Source organism: Myxocyprinus asiaticus, chromosome 32, assembly GCF_019703515.2.
Source record: "Myxocyprinus asiaticus isolate MX2 ecotype Aquarium Trade chromosome 32, UBuf_Myxa_2, whole genome shotgun sequence".
NCBI classification, from domain to species: Eukaryota; Metazoa; Chordata; class Actinopteri; order Cypriniformes; family Catostomidae; genus Myxocyprinus; species Myxocyprinus asiaticus.
Genome location: NC_059375.1, coordinates 22945975 through 22962534, shown reverse-complemented (window position 1 = coordinate 22962534; position 16560 = coordinate 22945975). Strand labels below are relative to the sequence as shown.

Sequence of the window (16560 nt, the reverse complement as noted above, 5' to 3'; positions counted from 1 at the left end):
AAATGAATAAGTAACTTTCATTTTATACCTCAGGGCAATTTGCCACAAACTCTCTGTCTCTTGGCCTCCCTCCTCCACCCATCAGTCTCTCCTTTGCCTCACTGGTCCTGTTTCATGATGTTCTCCACTTCACATCTCTGAGCCTGTTCCATCACTCTTTGTCTGTATGGGAAACAAAGCTAAACAGTCCAGAGAGAGGCATGTATGGCAACGTGTGATTTTGCCCTGATTTTAATGGAGTGAAAGGTTTTTGCCTGGAGATTTGAAATGCGTTGTGCATGTGCATGATTTAAAGCCGTGTTCCAGCGGGAATTTCCACACAGTTCCTACATGTATGATTGGATTTATTAATTACAATATGTACAGTGGGGTTCAAAAGTCCACATAGAGAATCTGGGATTCAAAACTCAATTTAAACATGGAAAAATAGAACATATTAGGATTCTGAAAAAAATAAATAACATTTTATTTATAAAATATTTTAAATTCTGCACCAGAAATGTTCACAAGTCTCTGACACATTATCTCAAGTCTTTTATCACAAGTCAAAGTCAAGTCTTTTGTCTCAAGTCCAAGTCAAGTCTCAAGTCTTTTGTAGTGTTGGCAAGTTACACAAAACATTTAATTCCTTTACTGATTACGTCATGGGAAAAGTAATCCGATTACTAATTACTTTACTTTCAAAGTCTGCAACTTGGCTAAAGAAAGATCCAGTGCACTTCTAAAAATGCAGCTCAACTTTCTTATCTCAAACATGCCTACATTTTTATTCGAATGTAATTAGAATACAGTAACGCATTACTCCCAACACTAGTCTTTTGTCACAAGTCCAAGTCAAGTCTCAAGTCATTTGTCATGAATCCATGTCAAGTCTCAAGTCCTGTAAGGCAAAGTCTAAGTCTAGTCTCAAGTCTTAGGGGTGAATTCACTAAACATTTGCGCCACCTTTGCATGTGGTATTTCAATGCAAAAACCTGCATTGCATTCACTAACCATCTGTACTAAAAAAGTAAAGTACTACAAAGTACTTTACTTTAAAAAATGTTATTGTCATTACTTTCCACGCAAACACAACTCCTTTCTATGTAAATTAGACTCATTATAAATTTCATTCACAAAAATAATTTTTAGAGCTGCATCATCCTCTAAATAGCATTTAGAATTGGCCTACAAGATCAGAATTGCACGTGCAAATTGCATTCAGCAGCATTTTTTGGCTGCATTTGAACCGTTGCCTAATCTGCATAATTTTTTTAGTGAATCAAGCCCTAATCCAGCGCAGACAGCGTGTGCAAATAACTGCTTCTTTTACCAGGCGCAATTCATTCTTAGTGAACTCCCTCTTTACTCTTTTATCATGAGTCCAAGTCAAAACTAAAGTCTTTGAAGGCCAAGTCTAAGTCAAGTCTCAAGCCTTAGTCTTTTGTCACATGTCCAAGTCAAATCCAAAGTCTTTGAAGGCTAGGGGCCCTATTTTTAGAGCACAAGCATTGTGCGCAATGTCTTAAATCTTAAGCGCAAATTCAGTGGGTATGGCCATGAAGTTTTGATATTTTCGTGCAAGCATGCGCTGAGTCTAAGCGCAAGTGGGTTTGGCAAAATCACACGTGCAACGCGCAAAAGGCTGGACCAAGGTCAGTTTAATTCTGAGGTTCTTCTCCGTTTATTCCAGCATCTGCATCCTATTATATAGTCCATTCCCTCAAGTACCAATGATTTAAACAAAGACAGCACATTCATAAGAAGTTGGTAGTGTAAATGGATGGTATGCAATGAATTAAAAGATGGACTTGCGATCTTCTGTGCATTAACTGCGCCCTTGATGAATGCCAGGCATAATTCTAAGACGGTGACATACGCTCCATTTATATGAATGGAAAATGCTATTCTCATCAGAATTTGGATATATGCTCCTTTAAATTATAGAGAATGTAAGTATTATTAGTCATTTTCATCTACTGACACACAAATCATTTTTGGGATTAACAGTGATTGTATCGGAACTCACTTCACTTCTACTGGTCAATTCTGATTTAGAAAAAATACACTCATTTATTGATACATGAACAAATTAATACAAATATATTTCTAAATTTAAATTCCACTTCAAATGAAACAAAAATATAATAAAAAAAAAAAAGTCAAAAAGTCAAAAAAATCATACCAAATCCAAACATTTTACTCTGTCCAACTTCTTCCACTGGCCCCTTTTGGAGTGACTTAAAAATCACACACACACACACACACACACACACACACACACACACACACACACACACACACACACACACACACACTTCTCTTTGTAATATAACAAAGTTCATTTATGCAGTAATATCAATTAATAATTAATACAATGCAGTCAATAAACTTCCGACTTACAACTACAAACTAAACAGTGATATGATTAGATATGGAAATCAAAATAATCCTCTAACACATAAGGTGTGTGTGTGAGAGTGTGTGTGTGTGTAAGGAGGGACGCGCACAAAATGGCGGACGTGACTCTCGTGGAGAGTATGTCACGCGAGACTTCCGGCCAGGGAATGTGGCCGCGAGTGTGGGCGGAGAGAAACCAGACAATGGTAGCTTAGGGACAAAGCTGAGCTTTATCACGAAGCTATCTACTAGCCAAAAATGTGTGCCAGAATGTTTGTGAGGGGTTGCGTGTGTGTGGTTAGTACGAGAGTGAAAGAGAGAATTAAGTGACGGGCCCAAAGCCGATTTTGCGATCGTGGGAGAGAAAGCAGCTGTTAGTTTATCACTCAGAGACGCGGTGTACAGCTCGTAAACTGTCCCGCGGTCTTTGATTCTTTAATGGATAAACTCAGTTTGCCGGTCTCACCCGCAATGGCAGAAATGCACAGTAGCCCAATGTGGGTGGACTAAAATACAGCAAATCAAATTTGTGATAATTAATACCCTGAGTATTAATAATGAGCGGACATGGCGGTCCGTAAACTGTACAAGCAATAACCATGATACACAAGGATAACACACTATAATATTCTATCTCTGCCCAGACATAAACCTCTAACTTGAATCGCATGATGATGCAGAATGTGTGTTCATCCGTCCTTTAACTCAGACTCGGTTCCTCAAGGCTCAGGTGATGACGGGAGACCGTTTCCTCGCTCTGTCGGCGGGCGGTACAGCTGCTGATTCTCGGCGGGCTGGCGGAGAAATCAGCAACGTCGACTTGATTGAAGATGGAAGAGAAATCTTTTATCGCTTCACTTCTGCAGGCAAACGGATGAAGATGTGGATTGCTCGGCGGTCTCCTTCGGATCTGTTAGAGTGTTCGGTTGAACACAGAGTAATCTCAACTCGTCCAGCGAGATGGAGATTGTATGGCCACAGTTTCAAGGCGGACGTTACTTCCTTGTGCCACGAGGCTGCACCTGAGAGCAGCGATGAGCTGCGTCTACGCACGGCGAGCATAGTTACTGGAAGCAAATCCCGGAAGCATTTCAGAGGTATTTCTACTCCTGATGATGTCATGGTTGAGGTGCGTTCTGTTGTGTGCCTCATCCAATAGGAGTTGAGAGTTCGATCCTTTAGTGAGCAAGGCTTCATGGGATTTGTAGTCTGTTTTGGACTCCCTTTGTTTGATTTTGTTATAATTTTTATCAGTATAATTTATGACTCATGTGGGGGCCTGAGTTAGGTTTTACGACTGTGTTAGGCCTGCGTTTGTCATCTATTTGAATACATGAGGCCCAACAACAATCTCATAATTATTTTTTTTTCTCTAAACGGTTATGACAGTAATGGTCAGGGACTTATTTAATGTTCAACTATATTTTAAGAGTTTGGACATGAACTTTATTATCACCTGCTGGTGGAATCTCCAAATTGCAAATGCAGGAACTGAATTTTAAGACATGGTATTGAAATGTCTTAGCACAATGACCAAATTCTTAGGAAAATAGGAAATTGCACTTTGCGCCACTTCATTTACATACAATACATCCACAGTTTACACGATTACACCCACAGTACCACAAACACTCCCACCCATGGCCATTTGCATTTTGCGCTGGCACAAAAATTGCACTTAGAATTAGTGCTTTCACAAAAATTGCATAAGATGTTGCGCACGGTCGTAGCGCGTAGCGAAAAGTAGCCCCAAGTCTAAGTCAACTCTCAAGTTGTAGTCCTATGTCACAAGTCTAAGTCAAGTCTTAAGTCTTAGTCTTTTGTTTTGAGTCCAAGTCAAATCTAAAGTCTTTCAAGGCCACGTCTAAGTCAAGTCTCAAGTTTTTGTCTTTTGTCACAAGTCCAACAAAAGTCTCAAGTCTTTCACTGCTAAGTCCATGTTAAGTCTCAAGTCATGGTCTTTTTTTTTTTTTTTTTTTTTTTTTTTTTTTCATGAGTCCAAGACATTTTATGCTGAAGGTTAGTTTTCCAAACCCTGTTGTAGGGCAGTTACTTTCATATAGTTTCAAAAATATTATTTCTAGGGATTTCCTAGAAAAAGTAATCAAATGACACACATTTTCACAGAAAAGCTTGAGTGTATGCTGTCTTTAAAGCAAAAGGGGGACATAACAAATACGAAGACATTCTGTAGTTCGTTAATTTTTCAGTTAATCTTTTCACTCAAATTGTTATGCTGATCATCTAATTTGTAATGAAAAAACTGTATTAAAAAAGGAAAATGCAAAATAGACACATTTTTACAAGTAGACTAAGACTTTTGAACCCCACTATATGTGTAGTAGGGGTGCTAATATGATCCAGGACCACACAGGCGTGGGGGGATGGGTCCCGGCTCTGGCACTGGGCCAAAAAAATCACCCCTCTCTCACAGGCGCCGTCATCCTGGAGAGCGCTGCCACCTTCTCGGCTTTCTAGGCTGCACAACATCCGGGAGAGGGCCCTCCTCACCCACCCGGCCCAGTTACCCACCCGCCAGCTCCTTTAGTCTCGGGGGTGCGTGCAAGCTCTCTCAGTCCTCCATATGCCACAGCAGCTGACGTTTACAGGTCATTACGAAGGTGACTGAAATGAGGAGGTGATGGGTGGAGGTGACAGGTGGGGTGGAATAGGTGGGGGGAGCGAGGTGTGGCCTCAGGATAGGGGGCGTGATATGGGAGGAGAGCAGCGTGTGGCTGCTTCAGGGGGTTTTTGTACTGAGCCTGAAATATATATATATTTCTTATATATAATAAATACCTTTTAAAGCTCCTCCTTGGCTTATACAGGGAAAACACCATTGTGAGCATTGAAGGTTCTGTTTGTAGCAGATGACTGTTTACAGAGCACAAATGCAATTTTTAGCATGAGGTACATACAGAGTACATACAGTTGTGGCCAAAAATATTGGCACCTTTGGTAAATATGAGCAAAGAAGGCTGTGAAAAATGTCTTCATTGTTTATCCTTTTGATTTTTCATTGAAAATATTCACAAAAGGCTAACCTTTAATTGAAATAAACTAATTGGGGGGGACATCTCATAGTTACATTTTAATAAATTTTTCTCCAAATCATGTTTGCCACAATTATTGGCACCCCTAGAAATTCTTTTGAGTAAAATATATCAGAAATATATTTCCATTAATATTTTATTTTTTTTAGTACACCTGGGTGACTAGGAACATGAAATTGTTCAGCCATGACTTCCTGTTTCACCGGGGTATAAATATGAGGTAACACACAAGCCAAATTCCCTTAGTCGTCCTTCACAAAGGGTAAGACTAAATAATATGGTTCTGATGTGCGGCAGAAGGTTGTTGAGCTTCACAAAATGGGAAGCTGAAAGTCTCCAAAACTACAATCAGACATCACCTACATCACCACAAGTTGTTTGGGAGGGTTTCAAGAAAAAAGCCTCTGCTCTCATCCAACAACATACTCAAGCGTCTTCAGTTTGCCAGACACTACTGGAACTTCAAATGGGACTGGGTTCTATGGTCAGATAAAACAAAAATAGAGCTTTTTGGCAACAAACACTAGAGATGGGTTTGGTGCACACTGAGAGGTAGCCATATGGAAAAGTACCCCATTGCTACGGTTAAATATGGTGGTGGATCTTTAACGTTGTGGGGCTGTTTTTCTGCCAGAGGTCCTGGACATCTTGTTTGGATACATAGCATCATGGACTCTATCAAATACCAACAGATAAAAATAAAAACCTGACTGCCTCAACCAGAAAGCTTAAAATGGGCCCTGGTTGGATCTTCCAGTAGGACAATGATCCAAAACACACATTAAAATCAACACAAAATGGTTCACTGACCACAAAATCAAAGTTCTGCCATCCCAATCCCCTGACCTTCAGTGGGGTGAACTGAAGAGGAGTGTCCACCAATGCGGACCTCGGAATTTGAAGGATCTGGAGAGATTCTGTATGGAGGAATGGTCTCAGATCCCTTGCCATGTGTTCTCCAACCTCTTTAGGCATTATAGTAGACGAGCTGTTATCTTTGCAAAGGGAGGTTGCACAAAATATTGAATAAAAGGGTGCCAATAATTGTGCCACTCAAATATTTGACAAAATATTTGTTTTTTGATCAAACTTGTGTTGTGTTTGCAATTTTTTGATATTCATTAGAGCATAGATCTTTGTGAATATTTTGATTGAAAGATCAAAAGGATAAACAAAGACATATTTTTCACAGCCTTCTTTGCTCATATTTACGAAGGATGCCAATATTTCTGGCCACAACTGTACTTATTTAATTAAAATGTAGCCTTTTGCATTTTAATAATCACTTTGAGTCACGAAGTGACCAGCTTTCCCTGACTGAAAAGCTACCATCATAACACAGAAACACTTAAAAATAAAAGCTCAGTCAAAATAAAAGCTTAATTTAAAAGAAAAAAGAATGACAGAAATATATCACTATTATAAAGTTATGTAATATTCACCATACTACTACTACTACTACTAATAATAATAATAAATCAATAGTAATTGTATTATATTTAAGCAATATCAAACATCTGTGATGCTCTGTAGTGCAGCACTTTATTTGATAAAAAATAATAAAAAATTATGTTGAAGATTAATTGTTATATTTTAATTTGATTAAAGTTTTAATTAGTTCATTTATTTAAACACCATTTTGATGATAAAATTTAAATAAAATGTTGATATGGATATAAAAAAAAAACTGATTGGACTCGGTATTGGTGAGTATCAAAAATTAAGGTTCGGTACTCATACTTGTTCTCCAAAAAAATGGTATCGGGACATCCCTAGATTGGAATGACTTAAAGGTGAGTAAATGATGACAGAATTAACATCTTTGGGTGAGAGGCATTTGGGGGGCATTTTATGAGCACTTATACTGTATTTTTCTAACAATATTAAAGCTTTTATTTATTATTTATTACTATTATACTACTACACTACAATTTGTACAATGTATTATATATTTTCTAACTGCTAGGCTATTAAAACTTTCATCTTTTATTTCCAAAAACTCTATTTAATAATTTAAAGTAAATTTTCCATTTGAATAATTACAATAATTCACTAGTCCTAGTATAGAATTTTTATCTAAAATCTATATCAGCTGATAAAAAAAACGAAAAAAAAAACAAAAACAAAAAAACAATTATTATAGAGACATGTTTTACCCTCACATTTTGGATTTAATTTTTGCCCTTAGACCCCATTATCTTCTGACCCTGGTCTACAATGTGTGTATTTGTCTCTTTTTGTACAAATGTGGGTCCAGTACTGATGTTCTGCATTGTGAGTATTTTCAGAACTGCTTCACAGGCATCCATTGAGTTGTTGTGATGTCTCCTTTCTGAAGCTTGCCCTGCTAAAGTCTAAGAGTCATCCATGTTTGTGGAGGCTTGCTTTTTCTCTTTATAAATGTGGCCTTATTTATTTCACTGGTTTTATTTGCCTGGTGTTTATGATCTTGGCCAGCAACTGGTGTGTTTTATTTGTGCTGTGCCGATGTTTGACTGAGGCCACATGTGTACACTTACACACTGACTGCACACACTGCACAGCAACAATTGGGCTTGTTGTTCTGTATTTGATGAGAACTTGCAGGACTTAAATGTTGCTGCCAGCTATAAACACACCGGTTTTCTCTTAAAATGAGAGGTAAATTGTGAAGCAAACTTATTAGGGATGATAGAAATTCCTCAGATTTATTTTGCCCTTTTACATCTTACAAATCTTGACTTAAAGTATGACTGTCTTTATAGTATGTGATGTCACTTCACGTGAGAGTATTAAAAGGAATGCAGGGTTTTAATGATAGACGTACCAGGGTGTGTTCCCTTAAACCAGTGGTTAAAATTTGTGGTAGTATGCAACACTAAATTTATAGTACTAATAAATATAAACATTTTATTGTATTTTTGTATTTGAATTTTTTTTTTTTCATAATTTCTGATCTGTGAAGCACTCTCAAATCAAATATGGCGCCATTGATGTCAATGACGTTTGGTCACAAGACACAAGAATCAATTGTTTTTGGTGTCAGTGGCATTAATGCAACATTTTAGTAGTTCATACAGCTTGTACAGTCAATTTCTAAAAAATAAGTAATAATTTAATTTCTGCAAATAATGCAATGTAGTCTTTTTTCTCACACAAATCTAGCAAATGGCTTCAGAAGAATTTAGACAAATATAATGGCAGAGTCATGTGTGGGTGACTCAGACTTTTATTTGTATTTTTTTTAAACGTTTGTGGTGCTTTTGTGTCATTTTGGCTCTTGACAAACCCAGTCCCAATTTACTTTCATAAAAAAAAACTTACAGGTTTGGAACACATTAGGGTGAGTAAATGATGACAGAATTTTAATTGTTGGCTGAACTATCCCTTTAAATAATGATGAAGTCATTGAGGCCTGCTGTGATGTCTGCTCTTTCCTCTGATTTCATGGATGTGGCCAAGTTTTGATTAACTGGAAAGGGAAGAATTAGAGTGTGAAAGAGTGGGAGAGATGGAGGAAGAGAGGAAAGACAGGAATGTCTGTGGGTTGAGAATACTCAGACCGTTGACTGCACTGGCATCAAGTATGTGGATCTGTGCAGGGACAGGCACAGATCGAAGGGCCTTTAGCCAAGAAACCACACCTCTCAATCTGTTTCATCTCCCAGCATAACCTACCAGGTGTAACTGAGCCACAGGGTTGTATCAGCCTCTGCCAATACACAAACATCAACACACACAGCACGTATAAGTCAGAATTGCCTTTGCTTCCACTTGACTTAGCTTCTCCTCCATTCATAAAAATACTATACCTGTTTACCTGATTGACTGCCAAACCTCACCTTCTGTGTTTGTTTGGGGAAGTGTGCTGGAGCGTTCAGGCTCTGTCAAATCTCACGCTCTATGGACGACAGTTTATCATATTATATCTCATTCTGTACTGAGGCCTTGGGTGGAAAATGCACAAATACTGGCGTCTTCACATAGAAACCAGAGGTGTGCATGAATCACACACAAACAGGCAATGCGTCCTAGTTTGTGAAGAGGAAAGGAAATAAAATCGCTCAACAAGCACAGGTTTCTGTTCTTGTTGATGTATTTCCCATTAAAACAGCAAGTCTGGGCGGGAAATTTTAAAGGGCATGTCAATTTTTTTTCAAAAAAGTCAGTAGGTGTTAGATACGTCAAAGCCATGAACCATGATTTGCTACTTGCTAGTCGGTTGCAGGGGGAGGGGCATTTTTATCCAAGCGAGTATTTGATTGGACAACAATCTGTGTTGTGCAAGATGAGTCATCAATATTTTTGGTCCTTTTGCCGGAAAAATAAAGATTGTACGTTTTATTTACATAAAAGTTAATTTTGTCAACCTTTAGGCATAGACTAGCATATAGGTAGCCACAAAAATAAAAGACATGGACTAAAAGCCACAAAACTCCAATTTTGATTTCATTGGGTATTAAACTGGGATCCTGTCCAAGCTCAGCGGGGGCCTTTGCCCCCACCTGTCTCCCTGTTTACACTGGCTCTGTTCTCTCTCTCTCTCTCTCTCTCTCTCTCTCTCTCTCTCTCTCTCTCTCTCTCTCTCTGTTTCCTCTGTCCTTGCCTCTGTTTTTTGTATCTCCTCTTGGTCATGTTTATAAGCATGCTAACTGCATTCATAAGTAGGCCATTGGATGAAATGCTCTGTGTTTGGTCCATTTGGCATTACATTTAGGCAGAGAAAGAGCTGTGCACCATCTGTCACGATCTGAGAGGAAGTTCATGGTCTCTTCCTTCAAGCTGAGTGATTTACCCATACCTTGAGACTAACTGCAATGAGATAGCTTAATAAGTTGCTAGACATGAGCAATTCTTAATGGTATTGCGGAATGAAAAATAAATGCTCTAGCATGTGTCTTAAAAAGTAAATCTGTTTTTTTAGGGGTTTTTTTTATGCACATGCACAAAGCCGGCAAGCAGACACCCTCAGAGAGCTCAACTCTACAAATCTTCCCTTTAACCACCTTTGGAGAACATAAAAGTTTTGTTCTTTTTGATTGATGTACCTCAGAAACCTAGCAAGAACCAGAGGAAAAAAAAAAAATCTAATTTGTTTTTAAAATAGTCACATTTTTGGCAGTGTCTTAACCTGTCTTTGCCAAGGCATGGTGGAATGAGGGAGGAAGCCTTGTGCTCTTTGAAGGGGAGTGTTTATGCGTGTTTGGGGAGGTGGGTTGGTCAGTTTCCTGCAATGCCTTTCCTTTCCCCTTTTGTTTCCACCTAAACATCTGTCTGTACCCAAGGGAAGTGACTTTGTTGGGCCTTCTATGTTAAAGACGTCTATATGCAACCTTCTCCTAGGCACACTGACCTTAGGATAACCGTAGTCTCGCTGCAAAGTCTCAGACTAGGATTTGATCAGATCCACCTCATTCATTTTCCTTAACCCTCAGCTAGAGATGCTAAGCAGGGACAAGCATAATTTTTCCTCACAGATAAGATGAGGATTATTCAAGCACTATAAATGTCTGGCATGATTAACGTTATAAAAGCAGAGTGTTGGAAAGAAGAGGTCATTGTTTTGCCAAGAAAACCTCCCGCCCTGTACAGTATGCACTTAGTTTATAAGGAGAGATCTGATAAGCTATAATCAGCAGTATGTATCATACAGGTTCAGGGTAGCAGAGGCAAGGAGTCAGGGTTTGGCAGGTAAGTTTCAGCAGTTAGCCACTGCTGGTAGATGCCGTAGCTACACAATTATGCTTGTAAAAAACCTGTTGTTCTTTGAGCAGAAGTAGTAGACCAATGCTGCGTTCCATTTAAGTCTGATGTGGGATTTTACTACTTAATATCTTCGATCTCTGACCTTAAAGCATTCCATTGCCAGATGCTCTTAAGATGGTGTGTAAGGAAACAAAACTGTAACGCTCCCATTAGCAGCGCTAGCATTTGTGCTAAAGGTGTACGATTATCAAAAGAGAGTATAATTTACCAAGTTTTGAACACCTGTCTCTTCAAAAATTTGTTAAACAAGCTTTAATGTCATGTAATGTAGGAACTTTGACTAATTTATCGATAATATTTAATAAAAGTGAATGTTTATCACTTACTTTGTATGTCTCCTTGGGTGCCGCAATGTTTGTGTGATGTCACGCACCTGCATCTCGGTGAAATCGGAGTTGGAAATTTCCACACAAGTTTCCAAGTTGGAATTCTGACTTTAAGTGGCTTTCCATTGCACCTTTCCTAGCAGTAAATTGGAAAATGTGACTTTCTGAGTTGAATGGAATGCAGCATTAACCTACAGTATATACTGGCTAGGCTTATTAATTGTCCAATATTTGGCAAGTTGAGATTATTGGTATCGGACAATAACTATACCTTAATGTCAGAGAATTACAAAGCTGTTTACAAAGCTCTAAAGAATGAAAAATAAATACACGAGACTGGTATTGTAATCTTTTCCAAGCCAAAGCTTCACCTCCATGTGAAAGGCGCTACTTGGCAAGGATATGCATGAATGTTGTGTGCTAATTCTTGTGAGCAAAGTTGAATATCAGCTATTCAGGCTGGGCAATATATAGAATATTCACTATGTAATCTCAATGATATTGCTGACAATATAAAATAAAGCAATGTCATGAATATCATGGTGATTTTTATTTGTGCTTTTTATTTGGCCATTCAGTTCATAAAAAGCACATCAGTAGAATAATTTCATGATTCTTCAGGGCTGCACAATTAATCAAAATAGCTTCAAAATGGTGATTTGTTCATATGTGATTATTTAACTGTAAAAGGCTGCGATTTAAAGGCAGATAAACATTGACTGTGTGTGCTTCAGTAGATTCGAGCACAATCACAGTGCTCATGGGCTCGTGTTTTTAGTGCTTTTAGAGCACTTCACATGCATTGTGAAAGAAAAGTACTGCAGGTTCAAGCATTCATGCAATTCCAATTATTAGTAACCACTTGAAGTTTTTACACAAATCTACAAAGGCGACACGGTATAACAGAAAAGGGGGATATGACAGCATTTCACCAGATACAGAACATTGTAAACTGTTAAATACACACTGTACTTTCTTGTAGTGTCAAAATAAAAGCTCCAGAGGAAGGTAAGGAAGTTAATAGGACAGAAAAATATTACTTTTATATCAAACAATTCTAATTCCTAAAATAATCATGATTATTCAGAATTATAATAAAAAACTTTACTGTGTTCCACAGTAATAATTTAGGATTATGCAATATTCATCTGGGTTCCTTAAAATAAGTAGATGCTGCACAACTTGTTCATTTAGTAAAAATATATGAAGGTAAATAATGTGTTTCATTAAGCTACTATGTATCATTGCATATAAAATATAAACATAAAAGTGCATATCAATTAAAAAGATTAAATCTCATTCTCCCAGTGCCTTTAAAATATTGATTCTACTTGGCTACAATGGCTGTTTGTATGAAATGATGGTTCCTCTGATTTGATAAAACAAAAACAAAAAACACTTTTGATCCATTTCTGAGCAAATACATAATTATCAAGACGAATATCGTCAATATGCTGAAAAATATAGAGATATAATTTTTGTAGCCATATCGCCCAGGGCTGATGAGATGATCAAACCTGCAATGGGTGAGTTTCCAGTTTTCCCAGCAGATCACATTAGCCTTCGCTCTCCAACAGGTCTAGATTTCCACACAACAAATCACATCGCCTTATCCGAAGCAGTATTTTTCATTCCCTTTGTTATTAAAAATGCTCTCTTTTAAAGCAAAATTCAGGCAGTGAGTCAGACAGTTATATAAGGGTTCTAGCTCTGGCGCACTGCAAGGTGTTTCATGCGTTGGCCTGATCCTAAAACATTCATTAAAGGATGATGCACTCTGACTGGCGTATTGGCATTTGCACCCTGTCACCTTCCAGCCGCAGTCACTGAGGTCAGATCAGATCACTCTCTGGCATGTCTTATCTCCTGGATCGTCAGTGCTCTGTCATTAGCTGTTCAAAGGTACACCAGCTAACCTGTCAATTCCCCCAAAATGAGGATGGTAATTCCTTATGGATGGAGTTATGAAGTTATTATGCCTGTGTTAATTTATATTAAGGAGGCTGGAATAAGCCTTCGTACCTGGTTGAGACATAGGAATGGATCAGGATTGTCATACAGCTGACTAGTCTTTGTGAGGACAAGTAGTTGATCTAGATTTTATCTATTTTTTTTATTTTTAGCAGGCTTTAATTAAGGTGCTGACAGTGTGCTGATGTAGCTGTTAAATATGTAGGACAGCAAACCCTCTGAAAGTAATAGCAATAGTCAAACAGTCAAAAAAAAATGTCTGACTTTTTAAAATGCATCCGAGGACCCCTGCATTCTATTTTCATTCCGTTGCACCCCATGTAACTTAAGGGGGCGTTTGCACCAAAAACATCGTTGCATCCATCCGCGTTGATGTGTTTAAATTGTTTTCCTATGAAATATCCACTAGACGCACGCCGTGTCTCGCTGTTTTTTCAGAGACTCACAAATTTTTTTAGTTGCCATGTCAAGTTAAAAAGAACTTTGTTAAATAGCCATCTCCAGACACCTGCGTTTTGCTCCATTTGTGGCGTGGGTCTAGCATTTTTAGTGCATGGATGTGTTCGGTGTGTGCAGCGCCTAAGAAATGCACCCAATCAGGGTCACGTGAACCTGAAACCTGATGAATTACGTATATGGGCTTCCTTAAGACTGACTAGTTGACTTTGAAAATATGTACTTTTGTGCATTCCTTCTGAGAGGAGAAGAAGAGATAGAGAGAAATACTAATTATCAGAGACCGTTTCACTCTGCAACATAGTAACTAATTATTCTTTTTCATGCTGCTTTCAAGCCAGCATTTTAAAGCATTAAATTAAGGGCAAGAAGAAAGCAGGAAAACCGAGAGAGAGATAGAGAAAGTCCAGAGTCTTTCTTCTTGCCAATTAAAAAGTTTTTAGAGACCAGTGGCAAAGTTACGGCAAGAAAAATGAGGCCGAAAACCTTACTCAGCTGCACCTTCTGCAGTTTTTATAACCAATGTATGCACTGTGTCAACATAAATGTCATGAATTGCCCCTTTACGCACTGGACATACACACTCCAGCACACAAATAGGATTACGTACACAGGTGCGGTGTCAAAGATGCCTGCAATGCTCCACTAAAAATTAATGTGGCCTACGTGCATTTTTAGCTCCCATTGCACTTTTTTCATTGCTCTTGTACTCTTACACACTCACACACACCCTTATCACTAACAAATGCCACCTTTCTTTCATTGTTTATGGTCCTATGATGATTTAAGCTCTGCCACTCAATTTTAACTTCATCAACTTCCTCTTTAGCCTTCCTCTCTTTCTCTTTTTCTTTTCCCTTGAAGCTCTCTCTCTCTCTCTCTCTCCCGGTCTCCTTCCTGCTCCTGTTCTTTTTCAGTTGTATGTTTAACAGGAACCCTGGCTTCTAAAGCCAAAGCTTTTATAGATCCTGTTTTATTGGATAGTGCTCTATGACTTTGGCCTTAACCAAACAGGAGGGGGGGTTGGACCTCCTGCAGTATAGGGGGCTGTGCAGAGAAGATACTGTCCGTATTTACATTTAGCCTTGTGATGAAGATGGGAGATGGGGCTTAAAGGAATATTCCAAATTCAATACAAGTTAAGCTCAATCGACAGCATTTGTGGCTTAATGTTGATTCCTTCAAAAATTAATTTTGATTCATCCCTCCTTTTCTTTAAAAAATATAACAAATCGAGGTTACAGTGAGGCACTTATAATGGAATTGAATGGGGCCAATTTTTGTGAAGCATATAATTTTATAAAAGCACTTACATACAATTTTCTGTTAAAACTTGTGTGTTATTTGAGCTGCAAAGTTGTTTAAATCATCATTTTTTTTAAAGGTGTTACGTCGTCCTGTCAACAAAGTTGTAAATTTGGCTATAACTTTACACAGAAAAGGTTAGTAAGCAATTTTATCACACCAAAATTATTTTAACATGCATATTGTTTACATCTTTTGGCTATACTTTTGAAACAGTGAGTATTTTAACATTTACAGATTGGCCCCATTCTTTTCCATTGTGCCTCACTGTAACACAGATTTTTGCTTTTTTTAAAGAAAAGGGGGTCGAGTCAAAATAAATTTTTGTGGGAATCAAAGTTATGCCACAAGTTCTGTCGATTGAGCTTAACTTGTATTGAACCTGGAATATTCCATTAAGGGTTCTCCATCAATTAAGCCAGCATCACTATTATAAAGTACCTTACAATTAGGGCTGGGTGATATAGCTGCACACAATATATATATATATATACAGGTGCATCTCAATAAATTAAAATGTCGTGGAAAAGTTCATTTATTTCAGTAATCCAACTCAAATTGTGAAACTCGTGTATTAAATAAATTCAGTGCACACAGACTGAAGTAGTTTAAGTCTTTGGTTCTTTTAATTGTGATGATTTTGGCTCACATTTAACAAAAACCCACCAATTCACTATCTCAAAAAATTAGAATACATCATAAGACCAATAAAAAAAAAACATTTTTAGTGAATTGTTGGCCTTCTGGAAAGCATGTTCATTTACTGTATATGTACTCAATACTTGGTAGGGGCTCCTTTTGCTTTAATTACTGCCTCAATTCGGCGTGGCATGGAGGTGATCAGTTTGTGGCACTGCTGAGGTGGGATGGAAGCCCAGGTTTCTTTGACAGTGGCCTTCAGCTCATCTGCATTTTTTGGTCTCTTGTTTCTCATTTTCCTCTTGACTATACCCCATAGATTCTCTATGGGGTTCAGGTCTGGTGAGTTTGCTGGCCAGTCAAGCACACCAACACCATGGTCATTTAACCAACTTTTGGTGCTTTTGGCAGTGTGGGCAGGTGCCAAATCCTGCTGGAAAATGAAATCAGCATCTTTAAAAAGCTGGTCAGCAGAAGGAAGCATGAAGTGCTCCAAAATTTCTTGGTAAACTGGTGCAGTGACTTTGGTTTTCAAAAAACACAATGGACCAACACCAGCAGATGACATTGCACCCCAAATCATCACAGACTGTGGAAACTTAACACTGGACTTCAAGCAACTTGGGCTATGAGCTTCTCCACCCTTCCTCCAGACTCTAGGACCTTGGTTTCCAAATGAAATACAA

The 16560-nt window shown here is 38.2% G+C and overlaps 1 protein-coding gene across 9 annotated transcripts in view; it reads left to right on the top strand.

Annotated features, from left to right (window-relative positions):
• Positions 1 to 16560, top strand: part of LOC127422825 (thyroid hormone receptor alpha) — a 217262-nt gene that overhangs the window by 140222 nt on the left and 60480 nt on the right. For 2 of the 9 annotated variants that reach the window (XM_051666611.1, XM_051666607.1), the window contains one exon: positions 15315 to 15372. The exons of the other annotated variants lie outside the window; for them this stretch is intronic. The gene's annotated coding sequence lies outside the window, so the exon portion shown is untranslated. The remainder of the gene's footprint in view (positions 1 to 15314; positions 15373 to 16560) is intronic. 9 annotated transcript variants of the gene reach the window in all.